We start from the raw sequence: 16,937 nt of genomic DNA, 5'->3' as shown, positions 1-16,937 counted from the left end.
AGTCAAAAATAAGGTTCTCCATAATGAAAATGGAAAATCTACATAATCTAAAAGAATACAATAAAAAAATAAATCTTAGAACTGTAATATTATACTATATTTATGTTTGTTTCATGTGGTTTTGAACAAACCAAACATTTTGAACATCCAATTTTTTTATTTAATAACTAAAATGTCAGTTCGTACAACCATCAATTTAGTATAGTACCATATTTTCCTTACATCTGATTAAATTTTTTTATTTAAATAAAAAAAAAAATATATATATATATATATATTTGTTGAGGTAAAAGTAATTTTAACAAATACTATTAATTTTTATGTCAAGAATATTATTATATTTTTGGTGGGTTGTTCCATCTGACATTTGATATCCTGCTGGGACATGCCAAATGTCTCTATGTTTTTCAGGGATGTAAGCCATGTTTCTAGAGAGGACATGTTAAGTGTAAAGGTGTGGGGTTGTTGATTAATTTTCATATGTTGATAAATCTTCAATCTTGATAAAAGTTCAGTTATGCTATCTGTCAATGACCCACATACAGTATTAAATAAACAGGGTACTTTCTCAGGATTCGTTAGAATTTTAATGCATTTTGTTCACATTAAACAGCCATATTTACTGTTAATTTTAGAAAACACAACAGCGAATTTATTTTATTTTTTTTCCTGGACAAGTAACATTTTTACTCAGACAAGTGAATGGCCAATTTACTTGTCCAAAGGACAAGCACATCACAATGATTAATGTCAAGCCCTGTAATCTAAAAGCTCATCTAAAACATAACCATTCCATCCAGTTTTCTGAGCTGGCAACAAAAACCACAGTTGGAGATGAAGAGGGGCCTTCCCGACTTTTTTTTTGACATTCCGATACCAATGTCTGAATATTCTTAAGAATTAAAAGTTCATTGCTCTTTGAAAGAGTGTACATGCATTATTATGCTATTATATTATCATTATATCAGTGGCATAAAATGGTCTTAAAATGACAATAATATGGTTTATCGCAATTACTTCTGGGACAATATATCGTCCAACAAAAGTAGCTATTGTGACAGGCCTAGGTGAAATGTCACCTGAGTATCTGGACAAATGGACAGCTAGAATGCCAAGGATCTGCAAAGCTGTCATTGCTGCATGTGGAGGATTTTTTGATGAGAACTCTTTGAAGTTTTATTAAGTTCTGAATTTTTTTTTTAAATTGTAATATTAATTTATCACGTTATTCATGTCCTGACTATACATTGTGCTCAGCTGAATGCCACTTTGGTGAATAAAAGTACAAATTTCTTTCCATAAGAGCAAAATCTGTACATTATTCCAAACTTTTGGCCGCCTGTGTGTGTGTGTGTGTGTGTGTGTGTGTGTGTATGTGATAGATATATAATATAATATAATATATATATATATATATCAGAACCAGCTTTACTGCCAAGTATGCTTACACATACAAGGAATTTGTCTTGGTGACAGTGTACAATACAAAAACAATTCAAAAACAGCAGCAAGACATAGATAGTAATAAAAAATAACAATTATAATTAAATATAATTATACACATACGTACAGACACACACATACATACACACAAACACATGGGTAGTGCAAATCTAATACAATCTGTTATGTACAGTGCAAATGTTTCTTTGTTTTTTTTTTCAGAGGAATGAAATGGCAGAAGAGGTTGGATGTGTTGGATAAATATAAAAAAAGACTAAACTGTGTATTGCACATAGTTATTGCTCAATGGGGCAATTTAACTGTACATGAGATGGATAGCCTGAGGGAAAAAACTGTTCCTGTGCCTGACGGTTCTGGTGCTCAGAGCTCTGAAGCGTCGGCTAGAAGGCAACAGTTCAAAAAGGTAGTAGGTAGGGTGAGTGGGGTCCAGAGTGATTTTTCCAGCCTTTTTCCTCACTCTGGAAGTGTATAGTTCTTGAAGGGGGGGCAGGGGGCAACCAATAATCCTCTCATCAGTCCGAACTGTCCTTTGTATTCTTCTGATGTCTGATTTCGTAGCTGAAACAAACCAGACAGTTATTGAAGTGCAGAGGACAGACTCAATGACTGCTGAGTAAAACTGTATCAGCAGCGCCTGTGGCAGGTTGAATTTCCTCAGCTGGCGAAGGAAGTGCAACCTCTGCTGGGCCTTTTTCACAATGGAGTCAATGTGGGTCTCCCACTTCAGGTCCTGTGAGATGGTAGTGCCCAGGAACCTGAATGACTCCACTGCTGCCACAGTGCTGTTTAGAATGGTGAGGGGGGGGTCAGTGTTGGTGTGTTCCTCCTAAAGTCCACAATGATCTCCACCACTTTGAGCGTGTTCAGCTCAAGGTTGTTTTGACTGCACCAGACAGCCAGCTGTTCAACCTCCCTTCTGTATGCAGACTCATCGTCATCTCAGAAGAGGCCGATGACAGTGGTGTTGTCTGCAAACTTCAGGAGCTTGACAGAGGGGTCCTTGGCGATGCAGTCATTGGTGTAGAGGAGAAGAGTAGTGGGGAGAGCACACATCCCTGGGGGGCACCAGTGCTGATTGTACTGGTGCTAGAAGTGAGTTTCCCCTGTCTCACAAGCTGCTGCCAGTCCGTCAGAAAGCTGGTAATCCACTGACAGATAGACATGGGAACAGAGAGTTGGTGTAATTTATTCTGGAGTATAGCTGGGATGATGGTGTTGAAAGCCGAACTGAAGTCCACAAAAAGGATCCTTGCATATGTCCCTAGTCTGTCCAGATGTTGCAGGATATGATGCAATCCTATGTTGACTGCATCATCCACAGACCTGTTTGCTCGATAAGCAAATTGAAGGGGATCTAGAAAGGGTCCAGTGATGTTCTTCAGGTGGGCCAACTCCAGTCTTTCAAATGATTTCATGACCACAGATGTCAGGGCGACAGGTCTGTAGTCATTAAGTCCTGTGATTTTTGGTTTCTTTGGAACAGGAATAATGATTGAGCATTTGAAGCAGCATGGGACTTCACACTGCTCCAGTGATCTATTGAAGATCTGTGTGAAGATGGGGGCCAGCTGGTTAGCACAGGATCGAAGACATGCGACGCCATGGTGAGACGCCATCTGGGCCTGAAGCTTTCCTCGTCTTTTGTTTCCTTTACAGATCTTAAGTGCAGGTTGAGTAGCAGGTGTGGGGTGTGAGATTGGGCCTTTCAAATCTGCAGTAGAACACATTCAGGTCATCAGTCAGTTGTTGGTTCCCTACAGGGTTGGGGGTAGGGGTCCTGTAATTTGTGAGTTGTTTCATGCCACTCCACACTGATGCAGGGTCATTAGCTGAAAACTTGTTTTTCAGCTTCTCAGAGTATCTTTTTTAGCCACTCTGATTTCCTTGTTCAGTGTGTTCCTGGCCTGATTGTACAAGACATTATCCCCACCCCTGTAAGCATCCTCTTTGGCCTTATGAAGCTGCCTGAGCTCTGCCATAAACCACGGTTTGTCATTGTTGAACTTTAAAGAAGTCCTAGTAGGAATGCACATATCCTCACAGACACTGATATATGATGTAACAGTATCTGTGAGCTCGTCCAGGTCTGTGACTGCAGCCTCAAAAACACTCCAATCCGTGCAATCGAAGCAGCCTTGTAGTTCCTGCTCTGCTTCATTGGTCCATCTCTTTACAGTCCTTACTATTGGCTTGGTTGATTTTAATTTCTTCCTGTAGGTTGGAAGAAGATGAACCAGACAGTGATCAGAGAGTCCCAAAGCTGCTCTAGTGACAGAGCGATATGCATCCTTTATTGTTGTGCAACAATGATCCAGAATGTTCCTGTCTCTGATGGGACATGTAATGTGCTGTTTGTATTTGGGCAGTTCACGTGTGAGATTTGCTTTGTTAAAATCCCCAAGAATAATAATAACTGAGTCCGGGTACTGTTGTTCCGTGTCTGTGATTTGATCAGCCAGCTGTTGCAGCGCTGTGTTCACACACGCGTTTGGAGCGATATACACACTCACCAGAATAAACGAGGAAAACTCCCACGGCAAGTAGAAAGGCTTACAGTTAATAAAGAGCGCTTCCGAATTAGGACAGCACATCCTCTTTAATGTTGTTACATCTGTACACCAACTTTCATTGATATAAAAGCATGTTCCACCGCCTCTCGTTTTCCCCGTTAACTCTCTGCTCTGAACAGCTGGAAGCCCGGCAGATGTAACGCGCTGTCCGGAATGGCTTCACTCAGCCAGGTTTCAGTGAAGCACAAGGCAGCAGAGGTTGAGAAGTCCTTATATATAACACAGTCCTTATATAAATATATTTTATTCCTCATACTTTTGTTTTGGTGTTGGTTAATGCAAGGACTTCTCCACCTATGTGTCTCCACATCGTTTTCTGGAGTAAAACTTTAAGCATCCTAGATACAATTTCAATGAAACACTTTCCACCTAGGTAAAGTGTAAGAAGGTGCACAACCTGTGAAAGATGTTTGATGTGTGCTTGCATCACATCAGCAAGGGTCAAAAGTGAGGGATATCAATCTTACAATTAAACTTAAAACTTACATTATGTTGCAGTCCCTTCTAAAGTCTCTGGCAGCTTTATAATGCTTGCATGTCTTTTATTTGAATAGCTCACAAACACTGTGTCTGACTGTAGTTCTTACAATTTGACTTAAGTATTATGTTGCAATATAAAGTTACCTGTCACTGAGTATGGTAACTGTTTTATTTCCTCGCCCAAATAAAATAACTACTCGCATCTGGAACTAGGCAAGTGTTACTTTTGGTCCCTGTTTTTGAATCTTGAAAAATCTAAACAATTTGGCTAATAGGTTATTCAGAATTTATTTTCATATATATATATATATATATATATATTTTGTTTTTTATTTATTTATTTTTTTTTTTTTAAATGTCCTCGATAACATAACCGTGCATGGTAATTATCGCAGCATACCTTATTACCGAATGCTGGCACATGTCTATTCCCACTCTGTTATTATTAGACTTAATTCAAAGTCATACGTAATAAATGAAATATTTCACAAAGTGAAGTTTTAATGAAGAAAATGTTGAACCTGAATTTTACATTCATATGCACAGTGATAAATTAATGGTAAATTAAACAAATTACATACAATCTAAAGAGCCTAAATGTATTAAAATACAGTGGACTTAAAATTTATTTAAAAAGAAAATGCCAATACTTGTATTTTATATAAATATACTTAAGAAATGCAATTAAAAATTAGGTTACGTGCACATGGTTTTCTGTGTCTTTTACATGCGTTTTGTGGCATTAACATCAACGATTAATTTTAATTATGAAAATTCCTGAAAATTGACATCCTTAATCCAAACTCACCCTGTAGTGATGATGTCTGGCAGCTGAGGGGTGCTGGGAGCAATCTTCACAGTGTCTGGCTCAAAGAACATCAGTTCCTTCTGTGTGTTAATTGTATAGGTGCCTGTGGTCATATTCTCCAACCGGAAAGAACCATCTTCTTTAGTTTCCACTGTGAAAGAGCCGTAACAGAAAGAAAAATATTAAGTCACACTACTAATAATAAGTCAAGTCACAATGTTACTTTAGCATAAAATTTGTGCTGTTGGGTACTTGGGATATACCCATGCCTGATTATGTAAATATTTTGTTACCTTTAATTTGGCTGTTTAGCGTAACTACAGCATCTGCAACACCCTCTCCATTGGGGCTATTCAGAACTCTTCCCATCACTGAGAATCCCATGACCCGGAATATTGGCTGAGAGAAAAAAAAACAGGAAAAATAGATGGGGTCTAAATGATTATTTTAAAGAGAAAACATTTAAAGGGATAGTTCACCCAAAATGTTAAAATCTCTTATCATTTTCTCATGCTCATGCCATCCCAAATGTGTATCCTTTTTATTTTCTTCAGCAAAACACAACAAAGAGTTTTAGAAGAATATCTCAGCTCTGTAGGTCCTTACAGTGCAATTAAATGGTGGCAAGACCATTCTAGCTCCAAAAATAAAAGGAACATAAAAATAAGGAAACATAAAATTAATTCATATGACTTCTGTGGTTAAATTTATATCTTCAAAAGCGATATGATAGGTGTGGGTAAGAAACCCACTTCAAGTCCTTTAATTTACTCTAAATCTCCAATTTCACTTTTAGAAGTGAAAGTGAAAGTAAACAGGCACCACAAATGACTTTCATATGTAAAAGTGAAAGTGGGTATTTAAAAACAAAAAAGGATTTAAATTTTGATCTGTTTCTCAATCACACCTACAACTGAAGTCAGAAGCTTACATACACTTAGGTTGAAGTCATTAAAACTCATTTTTTAACTACTCCACAGATTTCATATTAGCAAACTATAGTTTTGGTAAGTCGTTTAGGACATCTACTTTGTGCATGACACAATTTTTCCAACAATTGTTTACAGACAGATTGTTTCAATTTTAATTGAGTATATCAAAATTCCAGTGGGTCGGAAGTTTACATTAAGTTAAATGTGCCTTTAAGCAGCTTGGAAAATTCCAGAAAATTGTGTCAAGCAATTAGGCAATTAGCTTCTGATAGGCTAATTGGAGTCAATTGGAGGTGTACCTGTGGATGTATTTTAAGGCCTACCTTCAAACTCAGTGCCTCTTTGCTTGACATCATGGGAAAATAAAAAGAAATCAGCAAAGATCTCAGAAAAACTTTTTGGACCTCTACAAGTCTGGTTCATCCTTGGGAGCAATTTCCAAACGCCTGAAGGTACCATGTTCATCCGTACAAACATTAGTACGCAAGTATAAACACCATGGGACCACACAGCCATCATACTGCTCAGGAAGATGACGCATTCTATCTCCTAGAGATTAAGGTAGCTTGGTGCAAAAAGTGCAAATCAATCCCAGAACAACAGCAAAGGACCTTGTGAAGATGCTGGAGGAAACAGGAAGACAAGTATCTATATCCACAGTAAAATGAGTCCTATATAATAATTAATAATTGTATTTATTTATCACAAGTTATACATTTGCGCATATACAGTGAAATTCTTTTTTTTTTCACATATCCCAGCTAAGCTGGGGTCAGAGTGCAGGGTCAGCCATGATACAATGCCCCTGGAGCAGATAGGGTCAAGGGCCTTGCTCAAGGGCCCAACAGTGGCATCTTGGCAGTGCTGGGGCTTGAACCCCCAACCTTCTGATCAGTAACCCAGACCTTTAACCGCTGAGCCACCACTGCCCCCTATATCGACATAACCTGAAATGTTGCTCAGCAAGGAAGAAGCCATTGCTCCAAAACCACCATAAAAAAGCCAGACAACAGTTTGCAAGTGCACATGGGGACAAAGATCTTACTTTTTAGAGAAATGTCCTCTGGTCTGATGAAACAAAAAATGTAATTGTTTGGCCATAATGACCATTGTTATATTTGGAGGAAAAATGGTGAGGCTTGCAAGCTGAAGAACACCATCCCAACCGTGAATCATGGGGGTGGCAGCATCATGTTGTGGGGGTGATTTGCTGCAGAGAGACTGGTGCACTTCACAAGATAGATGGCATCATGAGGAAGGAAAATTATGTAGATATATTGAAGCAACATCTCAAGAAATCAGCCAGGAAGGTAAAGCTTGGTCGCAAATGGGTCTTCCAAATGGACGGAATTTCCGGTTGGCTAGTGGAAGTGCGTTTTGTGTGTAGCCGGTCACTGCTTGCTTGTGTGTTGGACAAAATTTCCCGGACAATGTGTGCAGTTAATGGTTATCCTAATAATCAAGCAAAACTAAAGTTTTTATCTAAAACAGCAATGTTATGATCAGAAACCACCCGTAAAGCGCTCTGGTCCCAGATGCAGCTTCTTCCATCGCTGCCTACAGAAGGATTGACTTGGGAACATTTGTTTGAAAAAGCTTGGAATAATTTGTGTGCTCTTTTCACTTTATTGGCAAGAAGTCAACAGCAGGGATAACTTATATTATCCACCGTTACGGTCCTGCTATGATAGACATCCAGAAACGGAGCGCAATGAATTACATATAGATGATAGCATTATTGTGCTAACAGGTGTGTGTACATGTGCTGAAATTAGAAATGTTGAAAGTTTGTTCATCTCTATTTAGCATCTTTTTTTTTTTTTGTGAATGCTTCACATGTTTTGAAATGACATTATTACTGAGTAAAAAAAGGAACTGTGTTTTTCCTGAACTGTCTGTGAGTAGTGATGATGTTTTCAACTGTTTTCATGTTGTGATGCTAAATGGATAAAGTCTACAGTGGAAGACCATAATTATTTGAGGAGACATGTGCAGTAGCGAGATGTTTTATCACGTTTTAAATTAATTGTATTATGATTTTCCTCTTTCCTGCATTTTCCTGCCTGCAATTCACTTTCTTTTGAGTGTCTTTGCAGAATGTGCATGTCTTCCCTTCAGGGGAAAAGGTGATTTGGAAAACAGTGTAGACATTAATTCAGTATCAATTAAATTTATTTAAATATGTTTATTTGTATTTTATGTAGTTCTTTTTGTATGGTACAGTTTATTGTGTGGCTGCTAAGACATAGTTATTTCTTACACAAGAACAATAAATTAAATTAATCAACAGGATCAGTTGTTCAGTAAACACTAAAACATTTCATGTAGGTTATAGCATTTAGATACGGAGATGAAGTATATAAACTGACAATTATAAAGCTAGATTGAGCTTACTACACATTCATCTCCTGCAAAATAGTTGTATTTTATCTGAAAAACATTTCGTGTTTTGCTGAAGAAAGTCATACACATCTGGGATGGCATAAGGTAAAAAATTACATATTATAACAGTATCCAACCCATGTTTTATGTGATGTCTTAATTCATGTCTCCAAACACGACAGAGAAATAAGAAACTCACCTCCAACATTAAACTGTTGTGTTCTACTAGGAAATCCATGCGAGAAGGAGCAACATCAAAAGTGATCCTCTCGCCTCTGTAATACGGGACCTGCAATTCAAGATGTACCAAGCTAAAAACCTAAGACTTAAAGTTGTATATTTAACATACCAAATCATATGAGAGATGGTAACAATCATGCCAAAAAAGTAAAAACTTCTCAAAAGTTTTTACCACAGTGTATTCACCACTGGGAAGGCAAGGAAAGGAGAACGTGCCATCATTACAAGACTGAACACTGCACAAATACGCAACGGAGGTGTCACCAGACAAAGCCCCATCCACAGGAGCAATACTGCAGCCATTGATATCCTGGAAAAAAAGCAAATTATTTGGATTAATAATTATTAATAGCAAAATCATTTTGTGTTGTTAGAATGTGTTGAAATGATCTTTTAAGGTTGGACTATGAATCTAATCAAATCCTTTACCACTTGAGTTATGCTAGCAGAGTAGAGGAGGAAATTGACTCCTCTCATGAGTTCACCATCACTCTGCACCTCCCCAGAGACATCATAGCCTTTAACCACAAGAGGAGCAGCAGCAGGGGCATTTTCATTTGACACAACCACAGTGGTTGAGCTCTGTGAGGGGACAAAAAGACTAAACCAGCAAATTTTCCAAGAACTATTAATAGGCTCTTTCTGAGAGAACACACAAATCTGTACATAACTTACATAAAGAAGATACTTCAACATAAATGTATGAACAAACAAAAATGCAGTGCTATGAACATGTTTGTTCAGGTGTGTCCATTCATCATTGAGAACTGTTTTGTCAACAAGTCAGTTTCTACTATATACCTGCTCCACATTCCATGAGGCATGAGAGGCTGTGATGTCGTAACTTCCTGGAAGCACCTTGAGGAAGGTATACCTGTAAAAAAGCAAAATAGTTCAATTATAATCTACACAAACAGAAAAGGTAACAACTTTTGAAGTGAAATAAATATCTGCTCACTGGCCTCCAGCTTGTGTGAAAACACTCTGAAGAACATCATCATCTCCTGCTTTTCTCAGACTAACTTCAATCCCTGCAGGGCCCAACAAATGGCCCTTACTCAAGACCTAAATCAGGGAGGAAAATATTTTTATACAAGAGCTGAGGTATAAATTCATGTGTATAATACAATTGTACATTTCAACTTACAGTACCCAGGACTGAAAACCCTGTAAAGAAGAAGCTGATGTCTTGTTCTTTAGTGCAGATGTCCGTAATTCCATCCACATGTAGGTCCACCGTTGTTGGCACTGTATACAGACAATGTATAAAAAATAACATTAAGAGCAAAAAAAAACAAAAACAACGAGTACACTTTTTTGAGCCCAAGCTTGACAAAGAGTGGATTAAAAAGAGTACATGAAAGCTGTGGTTTTATCTCATTCACCACTTGTCTGAACTCATTTCTTACCAAAGCTCCATCCTGAAGGTGGTACTATCTTTAGAACAAAATCACCCTGTAAAAGATGGTGAAAAAGACAATGCATTAACAAACACTACAAATATTAACAAATGCATTAATAATGAATGATGTATTTAAAAAGATAACCAGTGTTGCAAATCAAATCAGAATGAACATATTTAAGAGTTAAGCACCAAGAAAGCCATCACAAATTCGCAATTACCAGTAGGAAGCTGACTTTCTGAGTTGGGGCTCGGAGGTGTGTCAATTTTAGAATATTTGTGGTTGATATGTATGATATGCCCCAATCTAATTTTTTTTAAATATCTCCAACTAAGTAGTTTATCACCTTAGCTTTGAATAAAGTATCTTTACAATATCCACAATAAACAACATTAGAACAATTAGCAGTAAGAATCCCATTCTGTATGTTAAAGGACTGCTAACTGTCATTTATGGTAAACTTTTGGGCAAAGCTAAGATATCTACAGAGTTTAGGAGAATTGCATGGAGTGATGACTTGATGAATCCTAGATGAAGAATGGAGATTTGCCTGCTTAAAAGACCAACAACTGTCAATCCACACTAGACATAAATACAATATAATTGCATTATGAGAACTTACATTATACCAGAAAAATTAAAAAAAGTTCAATTCTGACATATCTGATGTTTGTATCAAATGTAATTCACATAAAGGTAAGTTAATTCACCGTGTTTGGCAATGCGAAGTAATACAACATTTTTGGAAAAAAGTAACTGATATCAAAATAATAATGAAAATGGTCACTCTATTCCCCGAGCTTTGTATTTTCAATATAGCCCCCAAAAATCTGAAACTGAAAAAACACAAAGTTGGTTGGTTTGTTACATGCTAAATTATCAATCTCCATATACTGGAAAAATATCTTTTTTTTTTTTTTTTTTTAAATAAACATGACTTGCATTTAGAATAGTTTAAAAAAAAAAAAAATCTTGTTGTCTCTCATATACAAATGTATATATGGAATACAATGGAATGTGTTTTTGTTTGATTTGTTGAAACAGTTTTTCTTTGTGTATGTTTTTTATTTTTTTTATTTTATTATTTTCTGTTTATAATTGCTGTTGTGGATATATTATTGAATTGTTTTTTTTTCTTCTTCTTCTCTCTCTTTATGAGATGACAATAACCAAGTGGGGAGTGGGAATATTAATGTTCTATTTTTATTTGCTATACATGCAAAAATGTGTATTAAAATTATTTAAAGGTGTCATACATTGCATTTTTCCACTTATAATGTTAGTAAGATTTTTTCATAAAAAAATATTCATAATTTATAAATAATTGTCCATTTTCTATCCTGTTTTTGGCCCTCTGATTAAAAAGCTCAAATTTCGGGTCGTGTCTACTTTAAAACTTCAATGTAAATACCCACTGCTATGATTGGGTATCATCTTTGCATATGAAATAAGTGCAAAAAATCCTATTGTTATCAAGTGTTTTTGTCTTGATTTCCATTTAAAATTGTCTAAAAATCCTTAAACCAAGATACATTTACTTGAGAAGCAACATATTAGATATTTATACTTGCTTTACGTGTGCTCATGAGAGGGATGACGTAAGCTTGTTGGTAAGGTCACGCGTCACGTGGAGGAGGAGTCAGGAAGCGCGTCATTGTTTACAAGAGAAACTTGTGCCGTTCACAAACCAAAACAGTCCAAAACAATTTAAAAACAATATAAAATAAAATAAATTATTTCCAAATAATAATAAAAAATAAAAAAAACAATGCAAGCAATAACACGCTTCCTGACTCCTCCACGTGACGCATGACCTTACCAACGTGCTTACGTCATCCCTCTCATGAGCGAACGTCACAGAGATGTACTGAAGCGAACATTTGTAGTTAAAAAGTATATTTTGTTTCTAAAAATAATAAATCGTTTGCATTCAGAAGACCTTTATCTGTCGACTGGAGTCGTGTGGATTATTTTGATGCACCCTAAATATGCATTTTGGACCGTCAAAAAATGGAGGATATTCACTTGCATTGTTTAAAGGAGCAGGCCTGAAATGAAATCCTAAAAGTCTTAAATTCTGTTTTGATGAAGAAAGAAACTCAGATACATCTTGGATGGCCTGAGGGTGAGTAAATTATCAGCAAATTTTCATTTTTGGGTGAACTATTCCTTTAAGAGAATGTATCTTAAATATAAGTGTATTTTGTATACAAGTGTATTTTTTCACTTGGTTTTACTTCTGTGAGTGCAGTAAAGACAAAATGTACTTATATTCAAGATCTATTCTCTAAAAGCAAGTCTAAATATCTTATATGCTGCTTCTCAGGTGAATGCATCTTTTTTAAAGGATTTTTAGATCTTTTAAAATAATTGTATTTTTAATATTATATCCAACATTCTCAGATAACAATTTTTTTCTTCTACAGTATAGCTGCTAAAGAAATGTACATTGTTTTAAAGGAGTTTTAGATATTTATATTGGAAAACAAGCCAAATCAAAAACGTATTTTGTTGCAGTGTGTAATGGGGCGAAGACTACCCTCTCTCACCTTTCTGTTCACTTCAATCCATTTTTAACTCTCAAAACAACAAACTCCCTCTTATTAATAAAGCTGTTTTTCAAATGTTCTTCATGATAAGAAATGCACCGTGACACATGATACTATGATTCAACAAGTTGCGAGACATCACGTTACAATCTAGCTGCAGCAAGCATGCGTGCTGCAGGGACGAGCATCCCCGCGACAGTGCGTGCCTCAGCCGTCTGCAGTTTCAGTCTCTCCCCCTTAGATCAGGACACTTCGTGCAACTCATAGAAGAGGTGCTGACCGCACAGACAAATGCCAGTTTCGGAGTTTGTAGTTATTTACATGATCTGTTTCCGTATTTTTTTAACTTTAATAAAACTATAACGCATCAAATATAACTGCAATTAAGATGTAACGCCAGGGTGTGTCCTTTTAAGACGCTCGACACGCAAGTTTTGCTCCAGCTCCACTTATTCCACAATGAGAGTGCTTCTGTATTTACTTATTTGGTATTTTTGTATAATTCCCTCACACTGAAGCTGTTTGGAAAGTTTAGAGTGCATCTGGACGGTGAGCTGTGTAATTCTTCCTCTCAGTCAGTCGCGAACTGCAGTGCTGCTCTCACATGTCATCATTAGAGTTTAATGTGATCAGATGTTACGTTAAATGACATCAAATGACTATTTGACAACTAAAATTTTTGTAGACAATTTTTTTTATTGTTGATGTTGACAATAACATGGACTACTCATATTAGCCCTAATATGAAGCAATACAATTAACATGGATACTCACACTTGTCTGTTGCGACATTAATGTCGGGTCCAATATAGTTGGCACTGCATCAACTTTAAATTTAAATCTCTCTGCAAAGCCTGCGTCGAACTGTGTCTTGTTTGAAAAAGAATCCACAGTAAAATGAAGCAAACAAACAAACACTGTCTTATTGACGCAATCCGGGACTTCATTAAAAATAAACAACAGCCACTCTTTCCTAATTAGGATCATTAGGAATCAAATGCAAAAAGTCTTGTTTTTCCACAACCTGGCACTGCACAAAGTTTTGTAAACTTTGCCGGCATCTCGAACCTCTTGTTGCTCCACTAATCCTTGTGTTTCTCCCTGCCGTGCCGACTCTTATCACCACTTTAACCGCGAACCTGTGGGTGGGCCAAATGAAGAAGTAGGCGTTGACCTGTTTATGCAGAGACAGACTTGTGCTGATGTATTCATCTCTATTGTGTAATAGAGATGAGGAAGTAGAAAACGAGTCGTTTAAGAATGTTGGTTTCAATAAAGCCTTTTTTTAAAGAGTAAGTTTTGAGTTCTGAAACTTACATATGTTTTTATAGTACTATGACCTCTTATATGTCAAAAGACCATGGAAAATTTTATTTCTCAATGCATGACACCTTTAAAAATTAAAATCCTGTACAATGATGATATGTGATGACTTTAATCTCCACTGGTGAATCTTCATAATTCTAAAAATGATGAAGCCACCTCAGTGCTGAAAGGTCTTTATCGAAAAACACTTCCTGATAATTCAGAATACATTTTGAATGATATTCTATGTTGATCTGGATGCCTGGGAGTTTTCCCAGACAGTCCATCCACTCCTTTGAGAAAGGCTACAGTACCTTGTCATAGAGTGGGATCATGAAGTAGCCATTGATGGGAGCACAGTCAGTGTGGTATTTCAGTGAGCCCTGTTTAGTGTACAACTTTATCTGTAAAGAACAAAGAAGCAAGTTTTAGTGACTATTTAGAGTGAAGCTAATTAGTCGAGACAGATCTGTGATAGTAACACTATTAAGCATGTGTTTTGCTGACACTGCTTGCCAGTTGGGTTAGCTAAACGTCATGTAGCCGGCTACATTCTCGCCAGACGGATGATCAGATTAGGCGATCTACAAACCATACGCATAAGAGTTTATAACAACAGATGACATATATCACAGCAATTGTGGAACTGCGCAAGCTAGTAAATCAGCTCGTCATTTAAACCACAAATCTCAAATCTTCTTACCTCAACGAGAGAGTAATTAATATCCACATCTGACTTGACGAAACCCCCGCAGGCAACCAAAATATCATCGCTACCATTCACAAATGTTACATACATAAAATACAGGATAAGAATCGCTAACTTCCTAATTCTTTCCATCGTGCAGCGCTGGAGTAGCGCAAAGACGTACAGTGCACGTTGCTCAGCCCAGCTCAGCCAATCATATAAATGGCACATTATTTTAGCTCAATTCTAGACCCCTGTGTATATTCATTGTTTTCATTGGCTATTTTAGTTGAGGAAGTCGAAACCAGCGAATCTTCGTGGTCTTTGCTGCGTCCAATTTCGCCTATGCCCTTAAAGGGATAGTTCACCCAAAAATACAAAGGCTGTGTCTCGTTTGGAAGGCTGCGTCCTCCGGAGGTCCTATTTGTCGGCCGCATACGTCATCGAGGCTGTCTCTCATTTTTTTTTTTTTTTTGTCTTTCTTTTTCTTATTTTTTTTTAATCTATTTTCAATGCCTTTTATGTAGAATCATATGTCGCATGTGCTCAGCTAATTTCGTGAAGTTCTGAGTTCTGAGATTTTGTTTAGAAATTATGGGCTTATTTGTACACTTGACCACACCCATTTTCTAAATTTCACTGTTTTAGCTACCAAAGGGTAAAGTGTGTCTGATTTCTTTCAAATTTCTCACAGACCTCTAGGGCCAGGAGTCGAACAGGCCCACCGAGTTTTGTGCCGATCGGCCTCCTTTAACCTTGTCTAATAGGTGCTCAAACTTCATTGGCTGATGGCGTCCATGTTTTTTTAGATACGCCAATGTTCTCATAGACTGTCATGGCACCTTGGACAAAGACACTGCATGTCGATTTTCAACTCAATCAGACTAACGGTTGCGTAGTTAGAGCTGTTTTCATGTTTTTTTCCTGTTATAGCGCCAACAAGTGGCGGTTTTTTTATTGTGACCTCAGATTGAGCTCATACACATGTGTTCCAAGTTTAGTGAAAATATCTCATTTCGTTCAGGCATTATAGCCATTTTAGTAAAAATGGCCTGCCCTTTTCGAACGTTTTGGCATCCCTTAGCGACCGTGAGTCGAAATGTATATTTTTTTGGGATAATTATTGATAATCGGACGCCAGAGTAAATTTCTGCATTGGTTTGGTTCCAATCGGGCGAAAAACCTAGGACTAGTTTGCAAAAATATGTTTCTAACATTATCTGAAATATTTACCGAATGGTTTAACAGAAACCAATGCTTCTTGAGGCACAGTTGTTTAGAATGAGAAGAGCTATCAGGTGATATATATTACTTGTGTTTTTTCACAACACTGCATTATATACAACCATTAACCATTATATACATCATTAACAACATTAACAAGTTTTGTTCCGATCGGTCATTGTTAACCTTGCGTAATTGCTGCTGAAATTTGATTGGCCGATGGCGGCCATGTTTTTCAACATACGTGAATGTCCATATAGACAATGATGAGAGCTGAGACAAAGACAATGCACGCAAATTTTGAAGTCACTAGGATTAACGGTTTTATAGTTACAGCCAATTTCATGTTTTTTGGTATTGTAGCGCCACCATGTGGCAAAACCGAGTCAAAGACTGACCTCTTACATAAGCATGACAGGTTTGGTGAAGATATCTCATTTCCTTCAAAAGTTATAGCCATTTACGTAAAATTGGCCACTTCTACTTCCTATGTTTTCGCATACCGTAGCTAGCTCGAGTCGAAAGTTCAAACTTTTTTGATAACTTTTGATATCGAGACTCCATAGAATCGTTTGGCAGTGGTTTGGTACCGATCGGATGAAAAACCTAGGACTAGTTCGCAAAAGTAGGTTTTATGAAAAATCCAAGATGGCGGAAAATTTTTATAGGTGGAAATGAAATCGGAGAAATACGTTTTGTTTGGTTTGAGCCAAGGATTCCAATGGTATAAAGCACTTGAGTCTACAACAAACGGTCTAGGTGTTATGAGCAGTTTCGCGTTTTTGATCGCTGTAGCGCCCCCTATTGACCAATTTGGCCGAGTAGTGAGCAATACTACTACCATCTGACCAAGTTTCAAGTCTCTAGGTCTTACGGTTTGCTCTGCCTGATC

General features: G+C 37.1%; 1 pseudogene; it reads right to left on the bottom strand.

Annotated features, from left to right (window-relative positions):
* Positions 1-15,153, bottom strand: part of LOC127445680 (nodal modulator 1-like) — a 63,201-nt pseudogene extending 48,048 nt beyond the window's left edge.
* Between the last annotated feature and the right edge of the window lie 1,784 nt (positions 15,154-16,937).

Source organism: Myxocyprinus asiaticus, chromosome 9 (assembly GCF_019703515.2).
Source record: "Myxocyprinus asiaticus isolate MX2 ecotype Aquarium Trade chromosome 9, UBuf_Myxa_2, whole genome shotgun sequence".
Classification (NCBI taxonomy): Eukaryota; Metazoa; Chordata; class Actinopteri; order Cypriniformes; family Catostomidae; genus Myxocyprinus; species Myxocyprinus asiaticus.
Note: the sequence above shows the minus strand (reverse complement) of the source record. Positions and strands in the feature narration are given on the sequence as shown.